The sequence below is a fragment of the Staurois parvus genome, unplaced genomic scaffold (assembly GCF_062004578.1).
Source record: "Staurois parvus isolate SC_StPar_1 unplaced genomic scaffold, SC_StPar_1.0 ptg000795l, whole genome shotgun sequence".
In the NCBI taxonomy this organism is placed as follows: Eukaryota; Metazoa; Chordata; class Amphibia; order Anura; family Ranidae; genus Staurois; species Staurois parvus.
In genome coordinates this window covers 1,934,665-1,955,444 of record NW_028318591.1, presented here as the reverse complement: position 1 = coordinate 1,955,444, position 20,780 = coordinate 1,934,665, and the positions used below count along the sequence as shown (strand labels likewise).

Genomic DNA, 20,780 nt, shown 5'->3' with positions numbered 1-20,780 from the left:
ACATTGCATTTTACAGAAAATTACAGTGCTGCAGATTTAAAAAGGAAAGGTAATTTTTAATAACATTCAATTACAATACAACTTGTATAGGAATTATATAGGAAATATTTTTATTTGCCATTTTTTCCCCCGCAGAAGTGGAGTTACCCTTCTCTAAGTTCTCCAACACCCAGTGAATCACCACGATCTTCACCACCACTAAAAATATGCCACTTATCGAATCCAGAGACCCCCTTAGTATAGAGGTCACAAGCGGTCTTTCGTAATATGAAGCAGATGGTAGCCGGGAAGGGAATCGCTCCAACAGCCCCAGGTTATTCCTCTTCACTTCCAGGAATGCTCATGTTTTATGTAACCCATCAAAGAAAAGGCCATACATTAACATAATGTACTCACAAAGCAGCAGCAGAAATAGAGCTCATCACATTTCGCCATATGGCACACATGCGTAGTGGCGCCAGATCATGTGCCCCGCCCCATGCACGTTTCGTCAGAAACGTTTCATCGGGGGAAAGAGGAACTGTTCCCAGTGAAGAGGAATTGCCTGGGGATGTTGGTAACCCACAAGGGAATCCCTCCATCTGCTTAAAAGGGTAACTCCACTTCTGAAGAAAATTTTTATATATATATATATATATATATATATATATATATATATATATATATATATATATACACACACACACACACACATATACATACACACACACACACACACACACATACACACACACATATACATATACACACACACACAATTCATACTTAGTGGCGCACCAAAATGAAAATTCTGGTGCCGAAACCAAAAATTCAGGATGCCCTTGGCTGAAAACCGAAACTGAAAATGGACAGTTTGTAATCTTTTTTTTTCTTAATTTAATTAATGTGGCTGTACATTTTGCACTGAAGTCACTAGAGGGTGTTTCTGCATTAAAGTCAATAGGGACATGACTTTGTAGGAAAATCAACAAGACGCGATTTTGCACTGAAGTCACTAGGGGGCGTTTTTTTATGAAAGTCTATGAGATGCGACTTTGCATGTATCAGCACCATTATCAGCAGCTTTTTTCCGATCGGCAAAACACCAACAACACAATTTTTGGCCAATATGTTTCAGCCGCTGATATATAGGTACATCCCTAGTCATATTGTAATTGAATGTTATTAAAAAAATTACCCTTGCTTTTCAATCTGAAGCTCTGCAATTTTCTGTAAAATGCAGACGATCTGTAGACAAATGGTGTATAGAACACCCCCAGAAATGGCATTTCCTGCTATAGTCATTGGCTGACTGATTTTCCCAAAAGCCTGCACCAAGATACAAGTCAGATTTTGGGCGTCCCCTGCAACAGGAGGTTCCGTTTTGGTGAGATACTTCCAAAGGGAAATCACGTCTAAAGGGATGCAGATCTTGTCACTTTCCTCATTAGAACCCTTCAAGTGCGGCAGCTGATAATTATAAAGTCACTCTCAGTCACATTCATTGTACTTATGGGCAAAGACAGACAAACCGCTATTTCTTCAGAATAACAAAAGGTAGGAATCTGCAACAACGTTTCCTAAAATCCCTGAAACGTACATACAGTGGGGAAAATAATTATTTGATCCCCTGCAGTTTTTGTAAGTTTGCCCACTCACAAAGAAATGAAGGGTCTATAATTTGTATCATAGGTGTATTTTAAATGAAAGAGACAGAATATCAACCAGAAATCCAGAAAAACACGATACAAATGTTATAAATTGAGGTGCAGTTCAGCGAGTAAAATAAGTATTTGATCCCCTACCAACCAACAATGATTCTGGCTCCCACAGACTGGCTGTGTGCTCATGTAATACACAGATTGGTCCTGTCAATGTAAGAAGGTGCTCCTAATAACTCATTATGTGTGTAAAATACACCTGTCCACAGAATCTCTTTCTTGGGCACCACCATGGGCAAGACCAAAGAGCTGTCAAAGGACATCAGGGACAAGATTGTAGACCTGCACAAGGTCGAAATGGGCTACAAGACCATCAGCAAGATGTTTGGTGAGAAGGAGACAACTGCTGGAGCGATTATTTGCAAATGGAATACAAAATTACTATCAATCAGCCTCAGTATGGAGCTCCATGCAAGATTTCACCTCATGGAACAAGGATGATCATGAGAAAAGTGAAGGATCAGTCCAGAACTACACGGGAGGAGCTTGTGAATGATCTCAAGGCAGTTGGGACCACAGTCACCAAACAAACCATTGGTAACACAATACGCTGCAATGGATTGAAGTCCTGCAGTGCCGCAAGGTCCCCCTCCTCAAGAAGGCACATGTACAGGTCCATCTGACGTTTTCCAATGAACATCTAAATGATTCAGAGAAGGATTGGGAGAAAGTTCTGTGGTCAGATGAGACCAAATGTGAGTTCTTTGGCATTAACTCGACTCGCTGTGTTTGGAAGAAGAAAAATGCTGACTATGACCCCAAGAACACCATCCCTACAGTCAAATACAGAGGTGGATACATTATGCTCTGGGGCGGTTTCTCTGCTAAACGTACAGACTGACCTTGCCACATTGAGGGGCCAATGGACGGCGCCATGTATTGTAAAATCTTGGATGAGAACCTTCTTCCCTCAGCCAGAACACTGAAGATGGGTCATAGATGGGTCTTCCAGCATGAATATGACCAAAAACATACCACCAAGGCAACAAAGGAGTGGCTCCAGAAGCACATTAATGTCATGGAGGGGCCTAGCCAGTCTCCGGACCTTAATCCTATAGAGAATTTATGGAGGGAACTGAAACTTCGAGTTGCCAAGTGACAGCCAAAAAAAGCCTTAAGGATTTAGAGAAGATCTGTAAAGAAGAGAGGACCAAAATCCCTCCTGAGATGTGTGCAGACCTGGCAACCAACTACAAGAAACGTCTGACCTCTGTGCTCGCCAACAAGGGATTCTCCTCCACCAAGTACGGAGTCATGTTTGCTTGGGGATCAAATACTTATATTACTCACTGAACGGCAACTCCATTTATAACATTTGTATTGTGGTTTTTCTGGATTTGTGGTCGTTATCTGTCTCTATCATTTAAAATACACCTATGATAAAAATTATAGGCCCTTCATTTCTTTTGTAAGTGGGCAAACGTACAAAATCTGCAGAGGATCCATAAATTATTTTCCCCACTGTAAGGCTACGTTCACACTAGCGTTGTGTGCTGGTGGCAGAGAGGCGTTTGGGAAGAGTTTTTTTACCGCTTCCCAAACGCCTCGGACAATTCTGCACATTGTAGCACATGGTGCTGTTCTAACGGGAGCATCGCAGCAAAACCTCTGGTCGAGTCAGGAGGCGTTGAAGCGTCCTATTCTAGTCTATGGTGCCACTCTGCAAACGTCCGGCCGGTGTTTGCGGAGCGGTAACACCATTTAAACTTCATTATAGGCGTTTGTGGGGCATTTTTAACGCTCGGCAAACGCCTAGCAACCGCCGCTAAACCGCGCATGCGGCGTTTGTGGAGCGCTAAAAACCGCTCCGCAAACGCCGGACCAACGCTTGCCAAACACTATAGGGGCGTTTGGCAAGTGTTGGTAAAACAGTCAAGTGTGAACAAGCCCTAAATCCCCCAGAGTGGACCTGATAGCAGTGCCTAGGCACAGGATGTGACCAGATGTCAGGGGGTGCCTAGGCACGGGAAGCGGCCTGATGTCAGGGGGTGCCTAGGCACGGGAAGCGGCCTGATGTCAGGGGGTGCCTAGGCACGGGAAGCGGCCTGATGTCAGGGGGTGCCTAGGCACGGGAAGCGGCCTGATGTCAGGGGGTGCCTAGGCACGGGAAGCGGCCTGATGTCAGGGGGTGCCTAGGCACGGGAAGCGGCCTGATGTCAGGGGGTGCCTAGGCACGGGAAGCGGCCCGATGTCAAGGGGTGCCTAGGCACGGGAAGCGGCCCGATGTCAGGGGGTGCCTAGGCACGGGAAGCGGCCCGATGTCAGGGGGTGCCTAGGCACGGGAAGCGGCCCGATGTCAGGGGGTGCCTAGGCACGGGAAGCGGCCCGATGTCAGGGGGTGCCTAGGCACGGGAAGCGGCCCGATGTCAGGGGGTGCCTAGGCACGGGAAGCGGCCCGATGTCAGGGGGTGCCTAGGCACGGGAAGCGGCCCGATGTCAGGGGGTGCCTAGGCACGGGAAGCGGCCCGATGTCAGGGGGTGCCTAGGCACGGGAAGCGGCCCGATGTCAGGGGGTGCCTAGGCACAAGAAGCGGCCCGATGTCAGGGGGTGCCTAGGCACAAGAAGCGGCCCGATGTCAGGGGGTGCCTAGCCACAAGAAGCGGCCCGATGTCAGGGGGTGCCTAGCCACAAGAAGCGACCCGATGTCAGGGGGTGCCTAGCCACAAGAAGCGACCCGATGTCAGGGGGTGCCTAGCCACAAGAAGCGACCCGATGTCAGGGGGTGCCTAGCCACAAGAAGCGACCCGATGTCAGGGGGTGCCTAGCCACAAGAAGCGACCCGATGTCAGGGGGTGCCTAGCCACAAGAAGCGACCCGATGTCAGGGGGTGCCTAGCCACAAGAAGCGACCCGATGTCAGGGGGTGCCTAGCCACAAGAAGCGACCCGATATCAGGGGGTGCCTAGCCACAAGAAGCGACCCGATATCAGGGGGTGCCTAGCCACAAGAAGCGAGCCGATATCAGGGGTGCCTAGCCACAAGACGCGAGCTGATATCAGGGGGGCCTAGCCACAAGAAGCGAGCTGATATCAGGGGGGCCTAGCCACAAGAAGCGAGCTGATATCAGGGGGGCCTAGCCACAAGACGCGAGCTGATATCAGGGGGGCCTAGCCACAAGAAGCGAGCTGATATCAGGGGTGCCTAGGCACAAGAAACTACCTGATATCAGGGGTGCCTAGGCACAAGAAACGACCTGATATCAGGGGTGCTTAGGCACAAGAAGCGACCTGATATCAGGGGTGCCTAGCCGAAAGAAACGACCTGATATCAGGGGTGCCTAGGCACAAGAAGTGACCTGATATCAGGGGTGCCTAGGCAAAAGAAGCGACCTGATATCAGGGGGGCCTAGCCACAAGAAGCGACCTGACATCAGGGGTGCCTAGGCACACTCACATACCAGGAAGAGCTCTGTTATTTTCTGGAGGAATTCCAGACAAATATTACACTTCTCTACACATACAATTTATGGTCAGGGTACACTGTTGATGTTACTTTAGGTCCAAGATTATGGTTGAGAAAGCAAAACATATCATCTTCAGGTCACTGCAGGGATTTAAGCAAGCATTGCTGAGTCTTACCCGTGTCTGTCCTGTAGATACAGAGACCATTGCAGGAACAGCTTCAACCTAAATCAGTGGTTCTCAACCTGTGGGTCGTGACCCCTTTGGGGGTCGAACAACCCTTTCACAGTGGTCACCTAAGACCATCGGAAATATATTTCCAATGTATAAACAGCAGCTACTGTGCAGAAAGCAGCTGCTGTGCAGAAAGCAGCTGCTGTGCAGAAAGCAGCTGCTGTGCAGAAAGCAGCTGCTGTGCAGAAAGCAGCTGCTGTGCAGAAAGCAGCTACTGTGCAGAAAGCAGCTACTGTGCAGAAAGCAGCTACTGTGTTGAAAGCAGCAGTATTGGAGGTAAAACGACACTCATGAATTATAATTACTGGGTAAATAATTTTATGGTTGGGGGTCACCAAAACATTAGGAACTGTATTAAAGGGTCACGGCATTAGGAAGGTTGAGAACCACTGCTCTAAATGGAAGGGACTAGAGTCACCTATTCAGCCCCAAAGTTGTAAGAAGGAATCACTAAACCCCCATCATCCCCTGAGTTCCCCGTATACTAACACACATGAAAGGCTTGCTGCAGTAACCTGACAGGGGATGCCTGACATGTGAACTCGGGCTCTGTGCAGACTTCAGGAAACAACTGTGAGCTAGTGACCCCAGCAGTGAGATTCCAGGGAAGTTTTGTACACAAAACAGAAGCCCGCCGGTAAAATATTTGAACCCCTTTAAAGTATAACTGTCTGCATTTTGAAATGAAAGGATAATACAACATGGCCTGTGTAACGGGCGGACTTCCCTTTACAACACACTGCGCTCCAGTCACTGGATAGGATTTTGTATTAAAGTAGGTATAAACCCCGCCACTAAAATCCCATTGTTAATGTAAAACCAAAAAAAGGTCACCTTGAATATTTTTAAATCTGTAGAATTCATTAAACTAATCCCTGGTGATCCTGCCATGAAAGTCTTGATTCAGGAACTTCCTGTTACAGAGTGACAACGCTCTCTCTCCATCTCCCAATTGTGCTCCTGCGTTGTCACCCTGTTACATGGGCTTTCAAAATGGGACTACAACTGGCATGCAGCAGGCACTGTAATAAATGCCATGCAACCATCAATGGAGTCACTGTAGACAAGAAGTGGCTGTAAAGAGGCAACAGGAGACCCGCAGCACTGAGCTGCAATAAAGGATAAAAATAAGGTCAAAAATCATATGTTAATAAAAAGGAGTAAGTAGCACCAAATGCCACCCAGCTAAAGGTAGGTGTGGCAGCCTCCATACACGTGCAATTAAAATATTTTACAAAGTGCTTTAAGAACGCCTTTCATAAAGAGAGGTGTCATTAATAGATTAGTGCCAACAATTTACAGTGCGTAGGCTAATTTGAGGTACACGACACACCCGGATTTGTGTCTCACTATGAAGACGCTCCGGTATGCCGGCATTAATTAATTACACACGTTGTACGACATTACCTGATGCTGCACAAATACTCCCATTCAGTTTCAACCCACTATATAAACGTTGACTCCCATACACGTCTAATCCTCACCCGAGACCAATGTCCCGGCACGCATGCTTACCACCTTGCCCTTGACGCACTACCAGAGACCAATGACCCGGCACGCATGCTTACCGCCTTGCCCTTGACGCACTACCAGAGACCAATGTCCCGGCACGCATGCTTACCGCCTTGCCCTTGACGCACTACCAGAGAGCAATGTTCCAGCACGCATGCTTACCGCCTTGCCCTTGCCGCACTATCAGAGACCAATGACCCGGCACGTATGCTTACCGCCTTGCCCTTGACGCACTACCAGAGACCAATGTCCCGGCACGCATGCTTACCGCCTTGCCCTTGACGCAGTACCAGAGACCAATGTCCCGGCACGCATGCTTACCGCCTTGCCCTTGACACACTACCAGAGACCAATGTCCCGGCACGTATGCTTACCGCCTTGCCCTTGCCGCACTACCAGAGACCAATGTCCCGGCACGCATGCTTTCCGTAAGTCTTGCCCTTGACGCACTACCAGAGACCAATGACCCGGCACGCATGCTTACCGCCTTGCCCTTGACACACTACCAGAGACCAATGTCCCGGCACGCATGCTTACCGCCTTGCCCTTGACACACTACCAGAGACCAATGTCCCGGCACGTATGCTTACCGCCTTGCCCTTGCCGCACTACCAGAGACCAATGTCCCGGCACGCATGCTTTCCGTAAGTCTTGCCCTTGACGCACTACCAGAGACCAATGACCTGGCACGCATGCTTACCGCCTTGCCCTTGACGCACTACGAGAGACCAATGTCCCGGCACGCATGCTTACCGCCTTGCCTTTGACGCACTACCAGAGACCAATGTCCCGGCACGCATGCTTATCGCCTTGCCCTTGCTGCACTACCAGAGACCAATGTCCCGGCACGTATCATTGGTGTCAGAGCGAGGAATCGGGCGCGAGGAATCGTGCCCCATCACTGGTGTCAGTGGGAGGAATCGTGCCCCATCACTGGTGTCAGTGGGAGGAATCGTGCCCCATCACTGGTGTCAGTGGGAGGAATCGTGCCCCATCACTGGTGTCAGTGGGAGGAATCGTGCCCCATCACTGGTGTCAGTGGGAGGAATCGTGCCCCATCACTGGTGTCAGTGGGAGGAATCGTGCCCCATCACTGGTGTCAGTGGGAGGAATCGTGCCCCATCACTGGTGTCAGAGGGAGGAATCGTGCCCCATCACTGGTGTCAGAGCGAGGAATCGTGCCCCATCACTGGTGTCAGAGCGAGGAATCGTGCCCCATCATTGGTGTCAGAGCGAGGAATCGTGCCCCATCATTGGTGTCAGAGCCCAAACCCTATATTTTAACAGGAAAAGTAGGGGGTCGTCTTATACGCCGGAAAATACGGTACTTCTAGTGATCAGACAACCCACCATACTCATGCTCCCTTCACTCTATTAAACAAAAATAAAATACATCTCCTTTGAAAGCCTCTAGCTCCCGAAAAGATGCAGACACAGTGGGGTTTATTTACTAAAGCTGGAGAGTCCAAAATCAGACTCCCTTCTGCATAGAAACCAATCAGCTTCTAACCTCAGCTTGTTCAATGAAGCTTTGGCAATGAAACCTGGAAGCTGATTGGTTTCTATGCAGAAGGGAGTCTGATTTTGCACTCTCCAGCTTTAGTAAATAAACCCCAGTGCGACCTGATATAAGTGGTAAGTAAAAGACATGCGACTACGGTCATGTGGCTTTTGTTTACCAACAAAGCAAGTGGTAATGAGTTAGTCAAGGTAGGACCTGCTGGCCTATGTTGGCTTACGTTGAAAAACCTTTCCTTTGTGTTTTTTCACATTTTTCTTCTGTAAGGTTTGTTCTTATTGGATTTTTTTTTACTTTTTTGGAGCAAAAAGGATTCAGGTTTTCATGTTATTGCTCACTGTAGCTGCATGTTTATGAGTTAGAGGTTCAGTAGCTCAAAATGTGCAGCTAATTCTGAGTTTGGCACCAGAAACATTTTCCAGGTCATGGTGTTCCCTTACCTGCAATACGGCTCCAGTGCTCATGTCTGGGCAGCACTCTCGATAGTCTCTCTCCAGCAGGAGAGGCGATGTAAGCCAATGGTCAGGCATGGCGATGTTTGACCCAACAAAAAGTGACACCACAACTGGTGAAGGTGGAAACTCGGCCTCCTTTAGGCTCTGGTGTGCGAGTAATATTTCTGACATTAGAAAAGACTTATCCATGAAGATGATGGTGTCGTTGAAGAAAACAATAATGAGCGGGCTTCTGGTGTGTACATTTTACATGGCCTTGGATCTTGGGAAAAACACATTAGAAATGGGCAATTTGGGTTCAAAACTGGCAACTTGGGTGCAGAGTCCTCCACGGTTATGGCAGCCCAGATGCCAGCAGCTTGCAATCACCGTTCTACCCGTGTGTGTGTCTGATGGCCACTCCATCCTACAGAACCAGGAGCCGCTGTAATTACCATTTCCTATTCACACAATCAATATATGATATTGTGTTTGTCCTATGTATGTATTGGGCGCTCCCTGAATAGAGGTATAGTGTTTATTATTTGCATGGGATTACAACATGTCAGAACACGCCTATGCAAACATGTCTAGCAATGTTAGTTATGATACGGGTCAGGCAGAAGGTAAGAAGCCCAGGTCATGTTACAGATGAGGGAGGGAGGGTTTGGACCTCTGCCAGGTTTTTACTGCTGCCTGTGTACCCAATCGATGGAGATTCACACTGACTTCTGGTGTGGCCACTTTGATAGAAGTGGGGGGGGACTACCTCTAAAAGAGAACCCAGCAATGAAAACTAGGGATGCACCTGAATTTTGGCCATCGAAGCATATCGGCCGAAAATAGCCCTTATCGGCACTCTACTGGTAGGAAAAATTTAGCCGATACAGGTGCCAATACAGGGGACTGTGTGTACTGCAGACTGCAGATGTAGGGGGGTGGAGGATAAAGGCAGGACAGGATCAATGTATACAGTGACTGGCTGTCACTATAGGTCAGTGCCGGTTTTTAAATGTAATTACCGGCTTTTTTTTCTTCACTTTAGCTAAGAGAATCAACTGTCACTTTCCCCCCAGCTAAAAGAAACAATGTTTCCTTTTAGTTTATTTCCCGATAACAGAAACAAAGTTTCCTTTAGCTCTGGGGAAAGTGACAGCTAATTCTCTGAGCTATAGTGAAGAAAAAAAAAGCCGGCAGTTGCATTTAAAAATCAGCACCGACATATAGCGACAGCCATTCTCTGTATACACTACCCCTCTCCTGCTCCTCTAACCACCCCCTCCCCCCTACAAAGACAACCTGTCACTCATATGCTAATATATAGGGGCCTATTGGTTCCCTATGTGATAGCAATAAAATCATAAGTTGAAAAAAAAAAAAAAAAAAAAAAGATAAATAAAACACGCACGCTCTGCTAAAAACTGATAGAAGTCACAAGTCTGCTCTAACTGCTGATGAGAAAAGGTATTTAGCAGTTTATATTTACTACAATAATTGCATTTCCATGTTGTTTGTACTGTAGGAAACCAGATACAGTGAAAGCAGGGTCCGGGGAGACCGGATATAGTGAACGCAGGGTCCGGGGAGACCGGATATAGTGAACGCAGGGTCCGGGGAGACCGGATATAGTGAACGCAGGGTCCGGGGAGACCGGATATAGTGAACGCAGGGTCCGGGGAGACCGGATATAGTGAACGCAGGGTCCGGGGAGACCGGATATAGTGAACGCAGGGTCCGGGGAGACCGGATATAGTGAATGCAGGGTCCGGGGAGACCGGATATAGTAAATGCAGGGTCCGGGGAGAGCAGATATAGTGAATGCAGGGTCCTGGGAGACCGGATACAGTGAATGCAGGGTCCGGGGAGACCGGATACAGTGAATGCAGGGTCCTGGGAGACCGGATACAGTGAACGCAGGGTCCGGGGAGACCGGATACAGTGAACGCAGGGTCCGGGGAGACCGGATACAGTGAACGCAGGGTCCGGGGAGACCGGATACAGTGAACGCAGGGTCCGGGGAGACCGGATACAGTGAACGCAGGGTCCGGGGAGACCGGATACAGTGAACGCAGGGTCCGGGGAGACCGGATACAGTGAACGCAGGGTCCGGGGAGACCGGATACAGTGAACGCAGGGTCCGGGGAGACCGGATACAGTGAACGCAGGGTCCGGGGAGACCGGATACAGTGAACGCAGGGTCCGGGGAGACCGGATACAGTGAACGCAGGGTCCGGGGAGACCGGATACAGTGAACGCAGGGTCCGGGGAGACCGGATACAGTGAACGCAGGGTCCGGGGAGACCGGATACAGTGAACGCAGGGTCCGGGGTTTAGTAACACTTTAATGTAATGTATAATGGATACATTGTTTGTCTTTCTGGGAGTAAACCTTTTTTTTTTTTCTGGCCAGTGAAGATGTTTCATTTGTTTCCGATTTTAGATTCTGTTTTAGAGGTTTGACACTTTTGGGCTAGTTTACTAAAGCTATGTTTACACTTGTAATTAGGGAGCAAGACAAACAAGTGGTTGAGCCATGTTATTACAGCCCCACCCCAACTGCTCCCCTTAAGCTGCAAATGCAGCAGCCTGGGCGGCTGCAGGTACTTGTGAGGGTCCCCCATTCCTTTGTGTGGGTGGTGCGGCTGCAGGTATTTGTGCGGGTCCTTTATTCCTCTGTGTGGGTGCTGCGGTTGCAGGTATTTGTGCGGGTCCCCCATTCCTCTGTGTGGGTGCTACGGTTGCAGGTATTTGTGGGGGTCCCCCATTCCCCTGTGTGGGTGGTGCGGCTTCAGGTATTTGTGGGGGTCCCCCATTCCCCTGTGTGGGTGCTGCGGCTGCAGGTATTTGTGCGGGTCCCCCATTCCTCTGTGTGGGTGGTGCGGCTGCAGGTATTTGTGCGGGTCCCCCATTCCTCTGTGTGGGTGGTGCGGCTGCAGGTATTTGTGTGGGTCCCCCATTCCTCTGTGTGGGTGCTACGGTTGCAGGTATTTGTGCGGGTCCCCCATTCCTCTGTGTGGGTGCTACGGTTGCAGGTATTTGTGGGGGTCCCCCATTCCTCTGTGTGGGTGCTGCGGCTGCAGGTATTTGTGCGGGTCCCCCATTCCTCTGTGTGGGTGGTGCGGCTGCAGGGATTTGTGCGGGTCCCCCATTCCTATGTGTGGGTGGTGCAGGTATTTGTGGGGGTCCCCTATTCCTCTGTGTGGGTGCTGCAGCTATTTGTGGGGGTCCCCCATTCCTCTGTGTGGGTGGTGCGGTTGCAGCTATTTGTGGGGGTCCCCCATTCCTCTGTGTGGGTGGTGCGGTTGCAGGTATTTGTGCGGGTCCCGCAGTGGCACCACCCATACAGATGTGAACCAAGCCTTAAAGAATTGAGAATCTTCACTCAAAAAACTTTATTTATATTCACTTCAATTATCCAATCAGGTTGAAAGTATCTGCACATGACTGGGCATTTAATGTGAATAGAAAATAGCTTTTCACGATTGGATAACAGAAGTGAACATTCATACAATTCTTTCCAGTGAAGATTCTCAACTTCTTTGGTAAATCAGCCTCAGCATCTCATCCTATCACTTAAAAGAGGCCCACAGAGTGTATGCAAAGCCATTACAGGCGTATCTCGGTTTACGAATTTAATTCGTTCTGCGGGACTTTTCATATTTCGAAAAATTCGTAATCCGAAACGCGGTTTCCCATAGGAATGCACTGAAAACCAATTAATCCGTTCCGGAGGTCAGAAAAAAGTAAAAAAAAAAAAAAAAAAAAAGTTTTATCTGTTCTCTGTATCTCTTTATAAAGTGCACTTTAAAGGCATAAATACTGTACAGGGACGTGACTAAAAAAAAAATTGTAAATGCATTGAAAACCAATGAATTCGTTCATAATGCGAAAAACATTTGTAAACCGAGGCATTATTTTCAATGGATTTTCATTCGTAAACTGAAAATTACATTAAATGAGGCGTTCGTAAACCGAGGTACGCCTGTATATAAAAAAAAAAAAAAAAATTGAATAGAATAGTGAAGGGTCAAAATCCCGTCAATTTGTTGCTATTTTCTGCTGGGTGTATTTCCCTTCACTTCCTGTCTGGAAACACAAAGGAAATTTATAGGAAGTGAGAAGAATTCACCTCTTAAGCTGGCCATCCAGGAATTGAATTTTTAAATGAAAAGAAGGTTCGAAGAAAGTGTGTAATCATTAGTGGGATCATAGTCACAGTTGTTGACTGCAGTGACAAGAAAAGCTGAAGGAGCAAGGATGGGAAATTTTTCTTCAAGAAAGGAATTTCTATCAGTTTATCGCACGGTAAAGCGTATTCATTCCAAAATCAGATGTTAAAGGAAAAGTTCACCTTTGGGAACAAGTTACATGTTCCCATAGCCGCCACCATGCCTGCTGCCCCCCTTCCCTCTGACAGATAGTGCGGGGAACCCTTCCTCCCCCCGTGCCAGAGAAACCCTTCCTCCCGCCGTGCCAGAGAAACCCTTCCTCCTCCCGCCGTGCCCGAGAAACCCTTCCTCCCCCCCGCGCTGGACAAACTCTTCCTCCCCCCCGTGCCCGAGAAACCCTTCCTCCTCCCGCCGTGCCCGAGAAACCCTTCCTCCTCCCGCCGTGCCCGAGAAACCCTTCCTCCCCCCCGCGCTGGACAAACCCTTCCTCCCCCCCGTGCCCGAGAAACCCTTCCTCCCCCCTGTTGCCCGAGAAACCCTTCCTCCCCCCCGCGCTGGACAAACCCTTCCTCCCCCCGCGCTGGACAAACCCTTCCTCCCCCCCCCCGTGCCCGAGAAACCCTTCCCCCCCCCCCCCGTGCCCGAGAAACCCTTCCTCCCCCCCGTGCCCGAGAAACCCTTCCTCCCCCCGTGCCCGAGAAACCCTTCCTCCCCCCGCGCTGGACAAACCCTTCCTCCCCCCCGTGCCCGAGAAACGCTTCTCCCCGTACTGTCAGATTTGAAAACTGCGTGGCCGTACGGGGCTCCGCCCACACAGCTGCGTCACTCATTCACAGAGTTCAGCATGGCATCAGCAATCTACTGATCGCTGGTGCAATGCTTTGCAGACTCCATTGGACAAAAATAATAAATGCACATTCATTATTTTTATCCAAAAGGTGAACTTATCCTTAAGGGCCGATTCACGCTATAGAAACGCAGTCCAGATGTGTTCTGGATACATTTCTGCATGCACAGTTTTGATGTGTTTTTGGTGCGTTCTGCTTCATTTTTCCCTCTCTTCAATTTAAATAGTGCGTTCCGGTGCATTTTTTTTATGCGTTTTACCACGTTCCAGTACAGTTCTGTGCAGGAAAATTGCAACGTGTTTTACTGTTTTTTCTTCTGCATCTGGAACGCACTACAACTGCAAGCACTGATGTAAACTATGACATTGACAATCATAGACTCTAAATGTAAATAATAAAAGTGCAGCGCTCAAAATGGATTAAAGGCAGTATAAAGTCAATGCGATATCCGCGGTGCTGTCTGGATTTGAAGAAAGCTTCCAGAATTTTACTGCTTCAAATAATAGCAATGCGCACTCACCAGAAACACATGGATTATGAGCATGTAGGAATAATCATCCCAGACGTCATATCCATCGAAGCCAGGTGGTGGGCATCCCTCTCACGGTGGGTCATCAAGGACTCCAAATCAGGTCCAGAGGTCCCCTTAAGGTCAGTCAGGTAATCCACACTGATGGTAATGATCCCTCCTCTGGATGGTATAGGCACCTTCTCTGTGGTGGTAATAGCTCCACATAGGAGCCACAGAAAACAGGTGCCAGAGATAGTGTAGTATGTTCTTGGATGAATTTTATTGGTCAATAACAGAACAGGGCAGTATGCACATCACAAAAACTATTAAAAGTGAAAAACAGCAGTACTGACCCCAATAAAGATGGCCCTCCAGAGGAGGGATCATTACCATCAGTGTGGATTACCTGACTGACCTTAAGGGGACCTCTGGACCTGATTTGGAGTCCTTGATGACCCACCGTGAGAGGGATGCCCACCACCTGGCTTCGATGGATCTGACATCTGGGATGATTATTCCTACATGCGCATAATCCATGCGTTTCTGGTGAGTGCGCATTGCTATTATTTGAAGCAGTAAAATTCTGGAAGCTTTCTTCAAATCCAGACAGCACCGCAGATATCGCATTGACTTTATACTGCCTTTAATCCATTTTGAGCACTGCACTTTCATTATTTACATTTATATATACATATTTTAAAGGTATTGTGGCTACTTGGAGTGTTCAAGCTGCTGCATTTATTTAAGAGCGCTCACTACAATTTGTTTTAAAATCACAGAATCTACTTTCTGTGCATTTTTGACGCAGAAAACAAAAAAAAAAGCACACAAACACATGTAGTGTGAAGTGGCCCTTAAGGTTTCACACTACAGAAATGCAGTCCAGATGCATTACGGATGCGTTTCTGCATGCGTGTTTTTTACGCATCTTGGTACATTTTTTCCTCTCTCTTTCTAGAATTTAAATAGGGACGTGCATTCCGGTGCGCTTTACCACGTTCTGTTCTGTACAGGAAAAATGCACCATGCTCTACGTTTTTTTTCTGCATCCAGAACGCAATGGAACTGCAAGCACTGATGAGAACTATGACACTGACAAACATATAATCTACTTTCTGTGTATTTTGGATGCCGACAAAAAGCACACAAATTCATGTAGTATGAACTGGCCCTTAAAAGAAAACAAATACTTTGGAAAAATATTCAAACATTCTGAGAATTTTTGTACATATTTTACTAAAATTTTTCCTAAGAATTTTCATTCGAAATTCTATCCATCTACAGTATGGTCAGCTTTAGACAGTTGTCATCAGAACAGGTGTCCCCATTGGAAGGTTTACCTTCACCTCCTGTTCTGGTGACACCTTTCTAGTGATCTGTTGCTAGGACGCAGGTGGCTTCTGATTACACACTATTGATAAAACGAAGCCACTAAGCCACGGGCGGACTGACCATTCGAGCACTCGGGCACTGCCCGAGGGCCCAGGGTCAGAAGGGGGCCCCATGAAATTCCCCTGGTACCTTTTTTATAGGCTTTTTTGGGTGTGCGTTGAGTGTGGGCAAGGACACAGGGGCCCCATGATCCCCTATTGCCCGGGGGCCCCATGAGTTGTCAGTCCGCCCCTGCACCAAGCATCCTTCTGTAGTCAGGGTTTCTGCCACCCAGTATCCTTTTGCTGCTAGGACCCAGGCGGCTTCAGCTTCTGCCACCTAGTGTCCTTCTACTGCTTGGATGCAAGCGGCATCTGCTGTCCACCATCCATCTGTGGCTAGGACACCGGCAACTTCAGCTCCTGCTGCCTAGTGTCCTTTTGTTGGTAGTACACAGGCAGCTTCTGTTTCCTAGTGTCCTTCTGTTGCTAGAATGCAATCGGCTTCTGTAAACTAGTGTCCTTCTGTTGCTAGGATGCAAACAAATTCAGTATCTGCTGCCCAGTTTCCTTCTGTTGGTAGGACACTCCTTCTGTTGCTAGGATGCAAGCAACCTCTGCCAGCTTCTGCTGCCTAGTGCTCTTATGTTGATAGGACGCAAGTGCCTTTGCCTTCTGCCACTTAGTATCCTTCTGTTGGGTAGGATGTAAGAGGTTTCTGCCACCTAGTATCCGTCTGTTGCTAGGATGCAGACAGCATCTGCCACCTAGTATCCATTGGTTGCTAGGAGGCAGATGGCATCTGCCGCCTACCATCCTTTTGTTGCTAGGACACAGTTGGCGTCTGCTGCCTAGTGTTATCCTGTTGCCAGGATGCAGGTGCCTTTGGCTTCTGCCACCTAGTGTCCTTCTGTTGCTAGGATGGAAGCGGTTCCTGCCACCTATTCTTCTGTTGCCAAGATACAGGTGGCTTTACGACCTAGTATCCCTTTGTTGCTAGGACGCAGTTGGCTTTGACTTCTGCCTCCTAGTGTCCTATTTTTAGGATGCAGGTGGCTTCTCCCATCTAGTGTTCTTCTGCTGCTAGGATACAAGCGACTTCTGTCACCCACCTAGTGTCCTTCTGTTGCTAGGATGCAGACCACATCTTCCATCTTGTGTCCTTTGGTTGCTAGAATGCAGATAGCATCTGCCGCCTACCATCCTTGCTATGATGCAGTTGACTTCGGCTTCTGCTGCCTTGAGTCCTTCTGTTGGTAGGATGCAGGTGGCTTTGATCACCTAGCATCCTTCTGTTGCTAAGATGCAGGTGACTTCTGCCAGCTACTGGCCTTCTGTTGCTAGGATACAGGTGGCTTCAACCATCCAGCGTCCTTCTGTTGCTAAGATGCAGGTGACTTCTGCCAGCTATTGGACTTCTGTTGCTAGGATACAGGTAGCTTCAACCACCTAGTGTTCTTATGTTGCTAGGATGCAAGCAGCATCTGCCGTCTACTATACTTCTGTTGCTAGGACACAGGAAACTAAGTTTTGCTGCTTAGTGTCCCTCTATTGGCTTTGGCCAACTAGTGCCCTCCTGTGGCTAGCATATAGATGGCATCTGCTGCCTATCATCCTTCTGTTGCTAGGATGCAGGCAACTTTGACTTCTGCTGCCTAGTGTTCTGTGGCTAAGAGGCAGGTGACTTCTGCTGGCTAGTGTTCTTCTGTTGCTAGGAGGCAAGCAGCTTCTGCCATCTACTATCCTTTTGTTGCTAGGACACAGACAGTTTTGGCTTTTCCCAACTAGTGTCCTTTTGTTGCTAGGATGCAGGCACAGGGATGTTGAATTCGTATCGCCCGATATCGGGTACATGTAGTTCCGGGCAGGTAGTTTTTTTGTAACCTTTAGCCCTGCTGCGGGCAAGCAGCAGGGCTCGCCTTTCAGGTGACAGCATTCGGGTGGCTGCGCTGCCGCCCGATTGCTTCCACACAGCTCACTACGGTGACAGTCTCCACCCCCTCCCGTGCAAACCCGCCCGCTATGTCTCCCAGGCTCCGCTTGCCCATCTGCAGGCCCAGGCGTGGTCCAATGTGCACTGGCAGCTAGAGGGGAGGGAGGCCAGCGGACACGTTTGCTCCCCTCCCCTTCTTGTCCTGACCCGGATGTGACGTTATGACGTCACTTCTGGGTCCCCGTTCGCAGATTTCCTGGCCATTGAGGCCTTACCTGAGAAACCACCGAACGATCCCAGCGCTGGGCATAGAGACCAGTGAAGGAGAGATGGCCTCCACTCATCTCTATGCCCTTGGAGGACTGCAGCAACGTCATTACGTCACTTCTGGATCAAAGCCTTTTTTTTTTTTCTTATATCACTAGATGAATGTTTTTTTGATCTAATGCTTTACATCATAGAGGAGAGATGTGGGGTCTTATTGACCCCATATCTCTCCATAAAGAGGACCTGTCACTACTTATTTCTATCACAAGGGATGCATGCATTCCTTGTGATAGGAATGAAAGTGATTAATTTTTTTTTTTTAAAGAGAGTGTAAAAACACAATAAAAAAAAAAAAAAAACAGTTTAAAGTCCCCCCCCCCCGCGCTCACGCATAATGCTGAACGCATAGTGCTGAACGCATATGTAGGCCACGCCCACATATGTAAACGGTGTTCAAACCACACAAGTGAGGTATCGCCGCGAATGTCAGAGCGAGAGCAATAATTCTCGCACTAGACCTCCTCTGAAACCTCACACTGCTAACCTGTAGAAAAGTTTAGAGCGTCACCCATGGAGATTTTTTTAAGTACCGTAGTTTGCCGCCATTCCAAAAGCGTGCGCAATTTTAAAGCAGGACATGTTGGGTATCTATTTACTCAGAGTAACATCCTCTTTCATATTTTACAAATGGACGTCTATATTGTGTTTTGTTTTTTTAATCATTAAAGTGTATTTTTTCCAAAAAAATTACATTTAAAAAAAAAAAAAAAATTAATTTTTAAAAACTGTCCATTTCGGTTCCCGGCCAAGTGCATCCTGAATTTTCAGTTTCTGCAGCAGAATTTTCATTTCGGTGCACCACCAAACTTAAGTGTATTTTTTTACTGACATTTTGCATTTTCTAGACCTTTATGGTAATATCGTGCGACATGAAAAATGGGAACTGCCACTATTTTATTCTCTAGGGTCTCTGCTTTCAGACCCTACCTTCGCCGCCATTGGCGGCTTCAGCTGTCGATCACCGTGTCCAGGCTGGAGATTGCCGAGTATCACTTGCAGGTGAGAAACCTGTGTGTAAACAATACAGATCTCTCCCCTGTCAACACCAGCATGCTGCTTTGTATGGCTCTGCATAGCATGATTACACAGTGTAAAAAAAAAAAAAAGCACACAGTTAACCCTTTGATCTCCCCTCATGTTAACCCCTTCCTGCCCAGTGCCATTAGTACAGTGTCAGTGCTTTTTATTAGCACTGATCACTGTATTAGTGTCATTGGGATGTCAGTGGCAGTTAGCCAGTCCCCCCCAGTGTCAGAAAGCCCGCAGCAGTCCCGCTATAAGTAGCCGCCATTACTAGTATATATAAAAAAAAATTCCTGTACATATATCACCATTTGTAGGCGCAATAACTTTCACGTAAACCAATTAATTTACACGTATTGGGATTATTTTATTTTTTTTAGCAAAGACTTGGAGCAGAATACATTTTGGCCTAAATTTATGACGAATTTTTATTTTTACCATTTTTTTTTACTGGACGTGTTTAATAGCAAAAAAGTAAAAAACATTGTTTTTTTTCAAAACTTGGTCTTTTTTTTTGTTTATAGCACAAAAAATAAAAAACACAGAAGGTGATCAAATACCACCAAAAGAAATCTCTATTTGTGATTGAAAAAAGGACGTAAATTTCATTTGGGTGCAGCGTTGCGTGAGCACGTAATTGTCAGTTAAAGTAACGCAGTGCAGTATCACAAAAAGAAAAAAATGGCCTGGTCAGGACGGGGGGGTATATCCTCTTAGGGGGGCGAGTGGTTAAATACGAGCCGTAGGCAGGACCCTCTGATGCTGATTTTTATTAAATGTCATGATTTTAGGGATGTGAATGCAGAGCGGGTTTCCTGATCTTCACACGGCTGTGTGTACGGGGCCACAGCAAACGATGCGCCTTCAGGTCCGTATACCAAAAAAATAAAAACAAACAAAAAAAAAAACAAAACAAGAAAAACTTTTTGCCACCTTGTCTAGGAGCCCTAAAAGTGTATTCCCTGTGCTGGTCCTGGTTCTCCTGCCCTCCTCCTCCCACCTAGTACTGTCCTGACCAAGCTGTCCGCTCTCCTGTCCCCGCATTGTATGGTACCATCGATGACAGTACAGGGGTCACCAGGCGGCCATCAAAAATTTTTGTCATGGGGTTCCATGATCTGTAGTCACCCCCTTTACTGGAAGTCTCCACCGGTGACCTCGCTGTGCGCCCCCAAACGTCTCCAAGACGCCTTTTGTTTTTATTGCAAAAATGTGTCCCTTCCCCTATGATATTTTTTAGGACTTTTACACTTTCTTGTTGCAAAGCAGCCCTCCCCTTTAACCCTTCACCGCCTGCCCGGTCTAATGATCACACCCTGGACCAGAGTCCTCCAGCTGCTCTGGGACTACAAGGCTCAGCATGCCCAGCAGCTGCCATCTGTAAAAGTTACAAAGTAACAAGTAGAAGTAGTAGTAGGATTCCCCTCCCCCCGGTACCTGTAGCCGGAGCTGCCAGTCTCCTTCGCTCACCGCACCAGTCACCTGTTACACTTCTATGCGCGCTCCCGCTACCGCGCGCCCGTCTCCCCAGCTGCTGTGCTGAGGCTGCGCGAGAGCCCTAGCTGAGTGTCAGATGCACGGGCGGCCCCGCCCACCTCCGCTCAGGGGTGACGTCAGAGGGCAGCTGGGGAGAAGTTGGTGCGAAGTTCGGGGGAAGTTTTTGCGGAGTGATGGGGGAGGGGGGTGCAGGGAGATGGGGGGCTGACTGCACGACGGACATGGGGGCAGCTATAGCTGGCTCATTCATAAAATGCCAATTGCCTGGTTGCATTGCTGTTCTTCTGGTTTCAGCATTTAAA

At 48.0% G+C, this 20,780-nt stretch overlaps 1 protein-coding gene across 1 annotated transcript in view; it reads right to left on the bottom strand.

The window, feature by feature from the left end:
* The window catches only part of LOC149444263 (beta-1,4-galactosyltransferase 3-like), a 134,709-nt gene extending 114,189 nt beyond the window's left edge, over positions 1–20,520 (bottom strand). The window contains exon 1 of the mRNA XM_089654743.1: positions 20,419–20,520. The gene's annotated coding sequence lies outside the window, so the exon portion shown is untranslated. The remainder of the gene's footprint in view (positions 1–20,418) is intronic.
* Between the last annotated feature and the right edge of the window lie 260 nt (positions 20,521–20,780).